Genomic DNA, 13196 nt, shown 5'->3' with positions numbered 1-13196 from the left:
AAGTGGACACGTTCTCCGAGCAAATCAGCCCTTCTGCCTTTGCCGCACTGATACAAAGTTCTATATACACACAACAAATAAAGGCAAAGGCAAAAAATGTCACTGAATTATTCCACGGACAATACAGTGGTGTACCTCCACTGTTCATTGCCGAATGTGTATTCATGAATATTTCTGTCATACTGCTGCAGCAGCAGTGGTGTTCTAGTTCAATCTTGTAGACATACAACTCAAACAGTTAAAAGATTTTGCAAGCACATGAAAGAGGCTGAGTAGGTGGTTTCAGAATATCTGGTCTTATTTAATTCCTAAAAATCCCCTTTTACTGCAATATGTACACAAAACCTTGAAGATGAGATTATCTACAATTAGGGTTTAGGTCATGCTGTTTCAACATTTCTAACATTTGCCTTGGCCTGTATTTGATTCTTGGAAGTGTCATCCAACACGAAATGTGACTGAGAACAAATTCGAACTCAGTGACCTTCAAACCGGATAAATCCATGTCGAGTTTACAACCAAGAAATTATTAGAGATATGGTCTGCGAGGAAGATGATGTATACAAATAGCTCTCAATAACCCCTGTTCTTTGGTATTGTGGCTGTGAAAGGAAATTCATTTTAACATTTTAGCCATTTATCTCTCACCCAGAAGGGTTTCTCAGCTAATTTTAGCTTTTGTTCTTTGCATACTATCACAGCTTTAAGGGATACAAAGGGATTCAGAATCCCTCACTGTGCCTCAACACTGGCTTTAATAAAGCCAGTTTGTGTAGGTGTTTTATGCTTCTTTTTTTTCCCTCATAAGTACATAACGCGGGCAGCCTCTTTTTTCAGCGGGTATGTTAAAACTGAACCGGAAGAACCTGCACTGCTCCCCACAGAGCCCTGCTTCATTTGCTTTTCGTCTCTACTTTCCTCTGCCACCCCCCCTCCCCACCCCCCACCCCCTCCCCATGTTCTCACAGGACTCGTGAACTCTCCATAAACTCGCTGATTCCCTCCAGAACGCTGCTGTCTATCCGAGATCAGTAGAAGTAGAAATAAAACAAAAGAGTAAGAAAAAAAAAGCTGAAACAGACAATAAGGTATGGGGAATGAAGAGAGGAAGAGGGAGGGAAAAACAAAAAGAGAGAGAAGCAGGCCAGATTGCAGAGGGTTGAATCAATGCAGCGGCCTGGTCCCTTTTTTTTCTCCCCTCTCTTTTTTTCATTTTTTTCTCTCTCTCTCTCTCTCTCTCTCAAATGATTCACAGTGGAAAGAAAAGGCCTTTTCCCTGTCCTCAGTTGAACTCCACATCAGCTTCCTGTTAGAAAGGCAAGGAGGAAACACCCAGAGCAACACGCGCGTGCGCACATACACACACACACAAATACACACAGAGGAAGGCCTTCACTAGTGGATTCTTCGCTGCCAGAGAAATTAGGTCAAGCACTTAAATGCCCTGCACTGAGATGCGCAGAGATTTAAAACATGAAGTGTTTGGTGGGGACAGCAGAGACATACCAGAGCAACAAACATGCACGCACACAATCGCTGCACTTGGAAATAGATGCTAGCTACGAACTATATCGTCAGCTCAAGGCTTGCCACATTATTAATATCGAAAAAAACTGAAATAATCGGTGACAGACGCCCACTGCTCCTACTCTTAATAAACCATCCATCTGTGCAGATTAGAACAAGACAAGGTGGCTCAGGCATACACAATAGAATAAGATATATATATATATATATATATATATACACACACACACACACACACACACACACACACATATACATATATATAGATATGAAAAAGAAAGCCACCTTTTAAGTCTCTTCACAGGGAGAAACTAAACCACTACGTGCATGCATTCTCAAAACGCCAGATGACCTGATTAGGGAGTGACAGGAGTCTCTGTGCGGCTCTAAAACTCAGCTCAGGACAGGACAGCACAACACGCCACACTGCAGTATCAGCCGTGCACACCGAACCCCCCCACCACCACCACCACCGCCGCCCTGTTCCACCAACCCCACCGCCTCCCGCCCTCTGACCTGAAATGCCCTTAAAGAAACAACACACCCCATCGCCATCACATCCAATCAACTATTCATAGAAAGGCTGGATTGCGCTGGGCCTGATCTTGCCGTTTAGGGTTTCAATCAATTGCGTGAGATATGAGAGACTGGGAGGGAGAGTGGGAGGGAGGTGAAGCTGCTCTGAAAGCAAATGAGAGAAAATTTGGGTGAATCCAAGCCTCCTCTCCTCTCCATATTGGCCACTGCAGATATGGCCCACAACGGGGCTCTGAGCTACAAGGTGGCAGGGTAATTCAGGCAATAATCTCGCCAATTTTCACTCTGCAGCCATGTGCTTTCTCCCGTCCCACTGACTCACAGTGGAGAAATGAGCCCCGGTCCATTGTCTGAGGGCCACCTGTGTTTCTGCCATTTTCTCGAAAGCACAATAGCATTTTCCTGTTTATAACGGTGACTGTGCTTTATAAACATGCAATATCAGGGTATTAATACATCACATAAAAGAGCTTGTTTGTGACCAAGAGCTGCAGCCAAAAGGTCGCTCTGACCCTCTTCATATTCTAGCTTTTGACAGTTCTCTTTTTCTTTCCAGTGAAAGGGTGAGAAAATGAGACATGCAGAAGGAGAGAATGTGGTAATAGCATAACACCATGTTTCTGTCAGCCAACACAGATCTTTTCTTGGGAAATGCTGCTGCGTTGCAATTTCGACTGACACTCCAGTACGAACAGAATCTTACCCAGCCAGCCAACCAACCTGCAGACAAAACTTTGGGAGCACATACACAAACAGACACACACAGATAAAGCAAAATACATGACCAGATGTGCAGGTTGCCAGAGATGATCTAAAAGGACAAACAATCCCTTAAGATACACTGACATAAGTGTGGCATGTGTGTGCACCGCTTTTAAACTTTTGTACTGAGCATAAGGTGCCGATGTGCCGTGGGTAAAAGTTATCTTAGGCATGAACGATATCTGTGACATGATCTGACGCAGATAAACTAAAAAGAGACCATGTCTGAATCTCACACATAACGAGGTGACATGTTGAAATGTGTGTCAAAGCAGGATTATCACAATTTATAACCTGCATTTTCACGCAGTGTAAAAAAAAAAAAAATCTATTGTTTCTATTGTAAAGCAATGATCTTTCTATGATCGTCAGTGCACTAATGCTTTTTGCCATAGTTGCTCACAGCAAGATGAGGGTCAAAACGGATTATTTTTCAGGGAAATTTGCAATTTTTTCAAATAATAACCTATAGCCACAAGAAGAAATGATTTAGGCTATAGAATGAACTCTATATGAACCTGTAAAACACTTATTTGTTTTGCTGTTTAATGGGCAAATCTGTGTGTACTACCTGATGAATGTGCAGCTCTTTTTATGACTCCCTATGCACACACGCACACACACATATCTATATAATACCTAATAAATATTGGCACTCACATCCTCATTTTAATTTTTCAAAAGAATTTAAGTTTCTATCTTTCAAAAATATATATGCAAGTCTTTCAGACAAGCTCACTGTACACATGAGAAACAGCCAGGAAGCACCATACAGGCCCTTTAACCATTAAAAATACATTCAGCTACTGCTGGGTTAGCTCCTCTCAGATTTCAATGAATTAATTTCATCAAAAACTTCTCAGAGGGAAACCACAGTGACACATCAGGGGAAACCGCACAGCTCTACCATATGTCTCATGTCTTACATACACTGATTATCTCAGGGTGAACAGCTCGGGAAACGCCGCTTTTCTAATTAAATGCACATTTTACTGATATGTTACAAATTGCTCACTTGGAGAGCAGAGATATTTTCCGCTGGATTGACGTGATGTGCCCGGCTGCCTATCTGTGCATCGGGGATAACAAAGGGAAAGATTATGCCTCTCTGCGAAGGGAAACTAGGGCACGAAAAGGCGACCTCTTTTCTTGCATTGCGAGGGAGAATCTACAGCCCGGCGACCATTTCATTTTCACGTAAAGACGAGACGATGTTAGGGACTTGTTGTCAAATTTACAGACGATTATATTAAGATGTTAAGCTGTTATTCCGAAAGCGCCTGCTTTTAGCACGCTGAAAACTTCCCCCCAAGGACCGTGGATCGTTTCAGTCATAACAGTGTCAATATCCACTGACCCAGTCTGGAGGAAAGACACCGCTGCAAGCTTACGCTTAAAAAGTCCGTCATCGTTGTTGTTTTTACGCACTTTACGCAAATGTAAACCTCTAAAAAAAAAATCGCCTTACAAAGAGAAAGGGTAAATTTAAGACTACGCACCAATAGGTGTCAAGTTCAAGTTGGATGGTCTCTTCCTCCGGGGTGTCCAACTCCGAGTCCGCGGGCTTTATATTTCCTAGACGGTCGCTTGTCCTCTATTATGTGTCTGGACCCAGTGCGAGCAGAAAATAAAAAGCACAAAACGACAATATTTGTAGGCTGAGAAGCAGAAAGGGTCGTCATGTTGAATATGTTGGGAGAAAGTGTCCGAGAGCAGCTACCGGGCTATTGAAAGAGTTGTCCCCCCCTCCACCACCACCACCACCACCCCCCCTCTCTCTCTGCTTCTCTCTCGCCGGCCATCCAGCTCGGTTCAATGGGGACACAGGCTGCAGACTGCGCCGTGCGTCCTGCGCCGCCGATGAACCAGATGCGTCAAGTTCAGCTGAGGTGAAGCCCCGTTATACAACCAGCCTGGGTGTGCAGCAGCCTGCACTACCGCGCTGCTTATTTAATGTCTCCTAAAGGGGGGGAAAAAAAAAACAAAAAAGAAAAGGCACATCACACTAAAATATCTGCAAAAACCAGGCTGTGTTGAGACGATTATTAAGGGCTCCCTCACCTTCCCCCCCCCCCACGGATCTTAAAAGCACTGTTTGCTTTTGTGAACTTACCTGATGTCAGCCTTATGAAAAAAAAAAAGACATTTTCACGGTGTCATTCACTTTACTTTGGAGTTGAAAGTTGCTTAAATTAACCCCCGCGACATTATAAACAAGGACAGTATCATTTGGGAATATTAAAGGAATAACACCAGGCTGTTTTAAGAGATTAAAACTACACTAAAGTACAAGAGCACTGTAAAGTCACAGTTTCAACGTTGTGCACAGACTTCACCTCCGCCTGGGATTATTTTAGAAATAATACACCATGCTTTCTGTCTGTGAAACCCACCCCCACCTAACTCCAATGTTTAACAGCAAGCTTACAAGTTTTAGCTTTAAAGTGTCATTAATATTAAAATATGTTTTTCAAGCCAGCAGCAGGGGTCGGGTTGGAGAAAATCAACAAAAACAAACGATCCCCAATATCATAAATATGGCTGCGTCAGCGCCCGACGACGCTGGAAAAGCTCTGACAGGAGCTGGAAAACACCTTCAAGCCGAGCTTAAGTTCATCTGCCATGCCAGCTACAGCTTTAGCTCAAACAGCTAATTATTTTCTGTTTGTGCTATGGCTGAGGAAACGCAAGGCAGCGTTTCTCACACCTGTTTGGCCGCGTTAATGAGCCTGATGCAGTGGTGTCCCGTCTGAAAGGTAACGAAGGCCCAGTCACCCAGTTCCACGCCACAGGTGACTCGGAGGACAAGCCCAGACCTGTTGAGCTACCCGATTCGCCTCACAGACACTTTATTGATTAATCAGCTGTGGGGATGAGGCAAGACAGAGCTGTTAAAGGACCAGTCCGACATTCAAAAAAGTGATTAAAAATGACCCCCAGTCCCAAAGACAGGCAACATCTGAGCTACAATAAATCTCTTATGGTGGTTTATATGAGTCTTAATTTGAGTTGTTGATAATAAACCAACGTTTCATGTTACAATTTGTACTTTGACTTTGTACTAAACAATATTCTTATTGTTTGAGAGCAATGGAAAAATACAGTAATTTTAAGTTTCCTTGTAAGCGAATGACAACATTAATAGAGTAGAGTGTATTTTTCATATGTGCTCTCTCTCTTTCTCTCTCTCTCTCTAGATAGATAGATATTATCCACTTTAGAAGTTTTGTTATTCAGCAGAATAAAGACAAAACAGTACGAACAACATATAGACAGGAAAAGACATATTACACTCCATTTATGCTGAGGGGAGACCCCTGCAGAGTCACTATTTAAAATGCAGAGACAGAAATTAAAGTGCATGTTAAATTAAGTGCATCAGTTTTCAGAATATAGATAACAATCTTTAAAGGCCTTGATAATAATTAACTTTTTATATGGACTCCCTGGAATCTTTATTAACACACTCCTTCAAGAAATATAGTGATATGGAAATTAGTGAATAAGTAGTAAAAAGTTCATTATTAAATTAACTTGTTAATTAAAATCCTCTTATTGTGAAAATCAGTTGAGTTCATTTACAAGCTTTATTGTCCTTTAAAATAAAATTTGTGGGAAGGTTTTTTAATTAAAAACACATTTGTTATAATAATCTCTGAAAGCAGCAGAAATACCTAAATTAATAATAAACTAAAAAGGCAATGCTCTCTTGTCCAGTAGAACACAGGGTTGTTTATCCAGCTGTCCATGGATAAAACACTGTTTGCGTGTTGGATTTTTTTTATTTTTTATTTTTTGTTCTGTGCACATGATTTGAAGCATCAGTCCCACTGTGAACCTGCACAACAGAAGCGAGTGTATTGGGTGTTGGTAAATCTGTAATGACAGGTGATATTACAGTTGCACTCATTGACCATGCTCTGTACAGTGTGCCTATATCCATCAGCACAAAAAGAAACTATAGGATTAGGAGTGGGAATGTGTGTGTGTGTGTATGTGTGTGTGTGTGTGTGTTCTACAGCTCTACTGCCTATAGGCTGAGTATGTAGGCTACAGATAACAGGGATTAGAAGGTGGAACAAGTTTATATTGAAGGAGAATCACCTGTTGTGATTCAAGTCAAACACACACACACACACACACACACACAGATAATTTTTACTATCCAAATACTTAGTGTTTAAAAGTAAAATAAAACTGAGTGTTGTGTTAAAAACTCTTTGGTCCACTGGTTAAAAAGACTGCTCTGTAAATGAAAGCAGTGTGTGCACTTTTATTTTAATTCACTAATGTGCTGCAAATTCACCTTAGACAATTCTGAGTAAATGCTTCAAATAATTATACTTACACAATTTGTAATAACATTTATCATGGAAAATCAAATATTTTAAACATTGTTGAATATATTAGATTTTTTCTATGACAATGACATTATATAATCAAACAAAGTTCAATTTTTTTGTGCAGCAGTCTGTATTTGTTTCAGATATAGACATGTGAGTTCAAGCCTCTTACTACAGCTTCTACTGCATATATATATATTACACATTAGGGTAAATGAAGGTGTAGGATATTGTAGGTGTAATTTTAGCAAGCCCAAAAATGTAATTTATTTTTAACTTACAATTGATCTGTAAATACTATTATATTTTTTTTATTTTATCTTGCTTTTTTAGCAGCATTTATAATAAAGCAATTTGTCATTTTACTTTAACTCATTTTCTTTTGCTATGGCTGGTTTGCGGTGATGCTATTCATATTTTTTTAAATTTGTTTGAATTAATTTGCTGAAGATATAAAAGAACTACGGGTAAAGGAAACATTTAGTAATTAACTCTCTCCTGTTCTTTGTCTCTTTTCTTACAGTTACTTGTCGATGCCAAGCAGCAGCTATCAAACCCTAACAGGAATGCAGTAGAAATTCAAAATGTTTCAGTAAAGTGAAATGTCACTTTAAGTATATTAAGAGATGTTAGTCACGCTGATGGGTATAATGTAGGTATAGTATTAAGCACTTATCATCCAAAACCTTACACCTAAATGGACTTCAGCACTCAATACTCATCAATGTTTCATTTTCTGTGATTTGTGTGTATCCTCAATCACTCGCTTACTTCAATTAAGAAAAAAGTATTGACGAGAGAAAAGTATCGACTCCACTATTATCACTATTAACCTTCTCTGACCAGTTTTTATTTCCACAATTTGAACCAGTAACATGTCTGAAAAGGTGAGGTGAGGTGAGGAAGGAAGAGGAGAGGAGAGGAGAGGAGAGGAGAGGAGAGGAGAGAAAAGGGGTTGTAGAGGTGGCCAGGGCACTCCATTTGGCACTACTAATTTGCAATCAGACACTCTCTTTGAGTTCTCTCCCTACCATGTCTCCAGACAGTGTGGATGGCAGCTGAGACAAAGCTAGCATTCTCCGCCGCCTAAGACCCCTCTCAGTTTTATTTCAGGCCACTGCTCTCAGACACAAACCATTCTGCATGGAGTACCCAAAGACAGCACCTAGAGACAGGAGAGGAGGAAGGAGCAAGCTCAGAAGAGGAAGAGGAGGAGAGGTGGTGGCGGGGGGGAAGTGTGGAAAAAAGTGGGAGGAGGCTTCGTTGAGGGCCAAACTGCTGTCTCTCTCCCCCACCACCCTCACCACCTACCCTCCTCGGATGGTACCCTGGCCTGTTCCTCTCAAACGTACTGCAGTGCAGTGCCGTGCCACGCCCCACCTAGCGCCATGAAAAAACCTCAAGACTTGATCGATGACACTGCTCAGACCTTTTCCCAACTTAGTGACTTCAAAAATCTGATTCGAGATAAGTGTCTAAAAGGTGTGGAGTTTGACAAACTCCTGAGCAGAGCTCGGTTTGGCCACTGCACTGGCACCAAACAGAGAAAATACTCATCCAGAAATGCACCAATCTGATATAATGGATCGGAATCGGGCCCAATCCAGCTTCACCAAGCACATGAAAGTGCCTCATTAAATACAGTTCCTATGTCACTGTCACTGGTGTCACTGGTTTTAGTGCCACAGAAATCGGACACTCATAATTACTGACTTAAAAATTATCCCAGTAAATTCCACCAAGAGAGGCAAAGGTTTTCATTTGGGGGGAAAGAATATTCCTGATATTGGATCAGTGCTCCGAATCAGATACCATAAATTGAAGTATTAGAGTCAGCACCAGGACAAAAGGTTGGATTGGAGCATTCCCACTATCATCATCATCTAAGCTGCTTCAAAGCTTCCCTTTGACCACCTCCTCCTTTGTGATTGGTATGCACCCAATACTTTTTTTTATTAAAGTTGTGTTTATACAATGTAGGTTGGCTAAGCATGCATGTTTTTACAACAACGCCCTGTTTCAGGAAATAATAAAAATGAATAAAGGATAATAGCTTTTCCTGGGACTTCCTGAGATGAGCACATGTCCCTAGTGTAACTTATATCTGGTTTCATCTTTTAGAAATCAGTGTGAGCACACATGCGTGAGCTACTGTCTGAATGTGTCCGTGCCCCTGCGTTATCGCTTTATTATCAGCAGTCCAGTGGAAGTACAGTATGTTGTGGCTTGGTTGCCACAGGTAACAGGTCAATGATTACCCACAGGGCCAAGGGTGTCCTCAGGCTCAGGTCAGAGCCACTTCCCCAAGAGAGAGAGGAACAACAGTGGGCTGCAGCTGCCATCTGTAACTCTAGGCCTGTGCAGTTATCAGTGTCTTATCTGCTTGAAAAGCCGCATTGTGTTCACATTGTGTATGCGAGCTGTGTCGGTGCAGGGCCACGCTTCAGGAGTTCATGCTGTATTTTATTCAGTGTGGAGATTTTTTTTTTCCCTGAGTGCTCATTTTAAATGAGGAGGTGCTACTTTTTTCACATGATTATCTCATTTTGAGTTGACTGCCACGTGTTCAGTCATGACTGAATCAATGAATCAATGACTGGATCGTCGTCCTTCATTACACCCATCAATAATGTTTAAAAGCAGACCCAAAAAGTAAAGCTAACAAAAATACAGAGGGGGGAAAGACTGCCTCAGTCCTCTTTTGGTTTGGGCTGATTCCCACAGGTTGTCTCACTTATTAGCTGCTTTCCTGCACTGGACCGAAGAGCACAATCCCTCTCAGTCTCACTCGAACACATAACAATGCCAGGAATGGCTGCATTTGTGCAGTACGACCATTAGGCAACATCCGACTGCCTAATTCATTCAATTTCTCCCTCTGCCATGCCAGCACAATTGGCCTGAAAGGGTGCAGGTGGGGGGCAGAGGAGGCTGGGAAGCTTGTTGCTGAAACGCAAGCAAGCTAAAGTTGGCCACACAGTTCTAGCCGTTTGAGGTGGATGGGTTAAAGCACAGGACACGAGGCAGACCGTTGGGAAAATCGTGTCCTTGAGGCCGTCCCGACAGGGCTCAGTGGTCACCCTGACCCCCTACTCTGAGCTTGACCCTGACTATATCTTTAGCAGTGAATGGTACAAATTACTAGATCGTATGGCTCTACTCTCTCCCCTCTTCAATCCCTCTCTCATTTCTCACTTTCTTTTTCTCTGGATGACCACAAACAGCCATTGTCACTGCAGACCACGAGAACAATTGGGTTCTTATGCTGTGGCTGGTCAGGGGATGGGAGGGTAAACTTCAGCAATGACTGCACTAAGTAAATTATAGCTCCAATGGCCTGTGTGGTTTGGAGAGGCAGCGCTTTGTGAGAGGTCCTGCAACTAAAACCACCAGTTCAGCACATTTGTTACCTCTGCAGTGCAAAATAACGACTGCACAGCAAACACATATGTTTTTTTTTTGTTTGTTTGTTTGTTTTCTTTGAACTGGTGTGGTTCACATTCATGCAAACACTTTCAACTAACAGTAGAAGGTTGTGAAGAAGCACAAGTAGCTCTTTTTGGAAAGCACGCACACTTTTTAAACTATACTGAGTTACATCTCATGAAAAACTGAATAATTGTGTGACTGCAGGGCAATGAAGGATTGCCACAGTCCTGCTCCCTCTCTCCCTCCCTTCCTCTCTCCCTGTTCCCTCTCTCAGATCAAGGCTCCGCCTGTCGACTGTCCTCCCGCGCTCCAGTCGCTCCACCCTCCCGCCCTATCCCCTTTCTACATGACATCATCTGCACATCTGTCGTCCCAACAGGGTGCTGGTGACACAGACAGGCCACAAAATTAGTAGAGCTTTCTCCCTCCGCCTTTGTCACCATCTCTTTCTTCCCCACCGGCTCTCGGTTTCTTGCTGTTGATCTTTTTCTCCCTGTCCCACTGAACTCCTTCTTTTTTCCCCTCTCTCTATAGGTGCTTTTCTCTCTGCCTCTCTTTCTTTCCCTGCACACCTTTTTTCTACCCCTTTCCCCCTCTGCATTATATCCTGTAAATAATATGGTTGCACACTACATTACATCTCCCCGTTTCCTACAATGCGGCACGTACATTTGAGCAGGCAGGAAGCAGCCATTAAACTAAATGATCCATGGGCCTCACCCCAGCCTTGACCCGTGTGATTGTGAGCAAACTCAATCAGCAAGGTCAGCAGTAACATGATGTGACTCTTAGGAAAGTTTTTTTTTCTTGACTTTCTTTGATTTGAGCTATTAGAGCCTGCTAAAACCGGTTAAGAGGTCGTGGTTATATCAATTTGTGTGGTTGTGTGTGCATGTTTGTGTGTGTGAGTGTTAGAGAGGAAGAGAAAGAGAGTGGGAGCGATTTTTAGTGTGTTTCGACAATGCCCAACCCATTAAAGGCTGAGTATTTTCAAGGGAATAGAAACTTACAGAAGTGTAACACATGTTTGATTCCCAAAGCCCCAGTGCAATAATTCTTCACATATGAATTACTAACAGAGCAAATCAAGTCATACTGGATCACACCAGCTGCAGTGGAATTACAATTTTTGGTGATGTCAATGGACAAATACTATTAATTCTATAATTAAACATGTTTCCTTAAAAAAATGAGCACTTGTCATGTAGTCATTGCTTAACTACAAGAGTGAAAAGGAGGAATGGTGCTCTTAACCTATTCCTGACACATTTTCTTTGTAAAAAAAAAAAAAAAAAAAATGCATGACAAGTTGCATAAAAAGTAAAATATATATAAAATATTTTTTTTAAAAAACTAACAAAAAAACCCACACAATTAGGAAAATTAAAATGATTTGCTGTTAGTGACAATCCATCCGAGGATGTCAAGCAGCATCACCTCTGGTTTTGGGGCCCTGATCTGAGCCACACAGTGTTGTACATTTAAAAGACACCAGTACAGAATACAGCAGATGGGATGTGAACCCAGGATTACACAGGGGGATCAAGGGCCTTATGACTCACACACACTCACACCCACACTCCCAACTCCTAAAAGTATTGTTTTTTGTTGTTTTTTTGGGGGGGTGGGGGGGTTGTATTTATAACTCTTGATTATCCTTTAAGTAGATCTTACTAATAGATATTTCATATTTCTGGAACAGGATGGTGCCAAAAGACAAATGTGGTTCTGCAGTGGAACTGGATTCTGCATTTAGAAAGCACTTCATGTGATTTAGATCTGTTTTTGTAGTTACTACGGACAGTTTACCAGATCTAATGGGTTACAAATCCTATTGTCAATTATTAATAACTAGCTGCTGTTTCTATTTGTAAGTAAAGATGGTTACAAGACTGCAAATTACATTTTGTCCGTAGGTGAGTGAACAAAGGATCCAAATCCTAGCAGCTGTAGTTGATGGAGGAATAAAGCATAAAAATAAGCTTTGAAGTTCAGTTGTTCAAAGGCTTAGTGTGTTCAAAAAACCTAGGACTCCAGCTTTGTGGAAAGCAACCATAAACACAATTATATTTTGATTTTATGTTCACTAAAAGCTTTGAGATCCTCAGCGAAAAGTGTCACGTGTCCTGCGTTTACACGAACAAACATGACGGTTAAATTTTGAAATTTCGATGGTAGGAACCAAGATGGTGGAACTACTGAGGGGTGTTGGGAGTGACGGGGCTGTTGGACAGCTTTGCCTCCCGTTCTTTGAATCATAGGAGTAAAGAGCCCCCTTGAGGATCCCAAAATTAGTAACTTTATACATTACGAGTGCCTCTAAACTGCTGAGACGAGGTAATATCAAACTCTCCTCAGGCTCAACGCTAAATATTTCACCAAACATGTAAAGAATATGACATAAATGGGACCAAAGAGATGAATTTTCTCGGCTAAATGTCAAGTATGCATTAGCAAATTAATACTGGACTGAATGATAATGTGATATGGTGATAAATCCTCTCTGAACTGTTTAAAACACGATGCTCGTGTTTGTTTGAGAAAACACATTACGGCTGCTGTTCTCTTTCGATGAAAGACAGAACGCTGGTGTGAAGA

The sequence above is a fragment of the Trachinotus anak genome, unplaced genomic scaffold (assembly GCF_046630095.1).
Source record: "Trachinotus anak isolate AG129_WGS33_773 ecotype Australia unplaced genomic scaffold, CSIRO_AGI_Tana_v1 ptg000018l, whole genome shotgun sequence".
NCBI lineage: Eukaryota > Metazoa > Chordata > Actinopteri > Carangiformes > Carangidae > Trachinotus > Trachinotus anak.
This window is presented reverse-complemented; position numbering follows the sequence as displayed.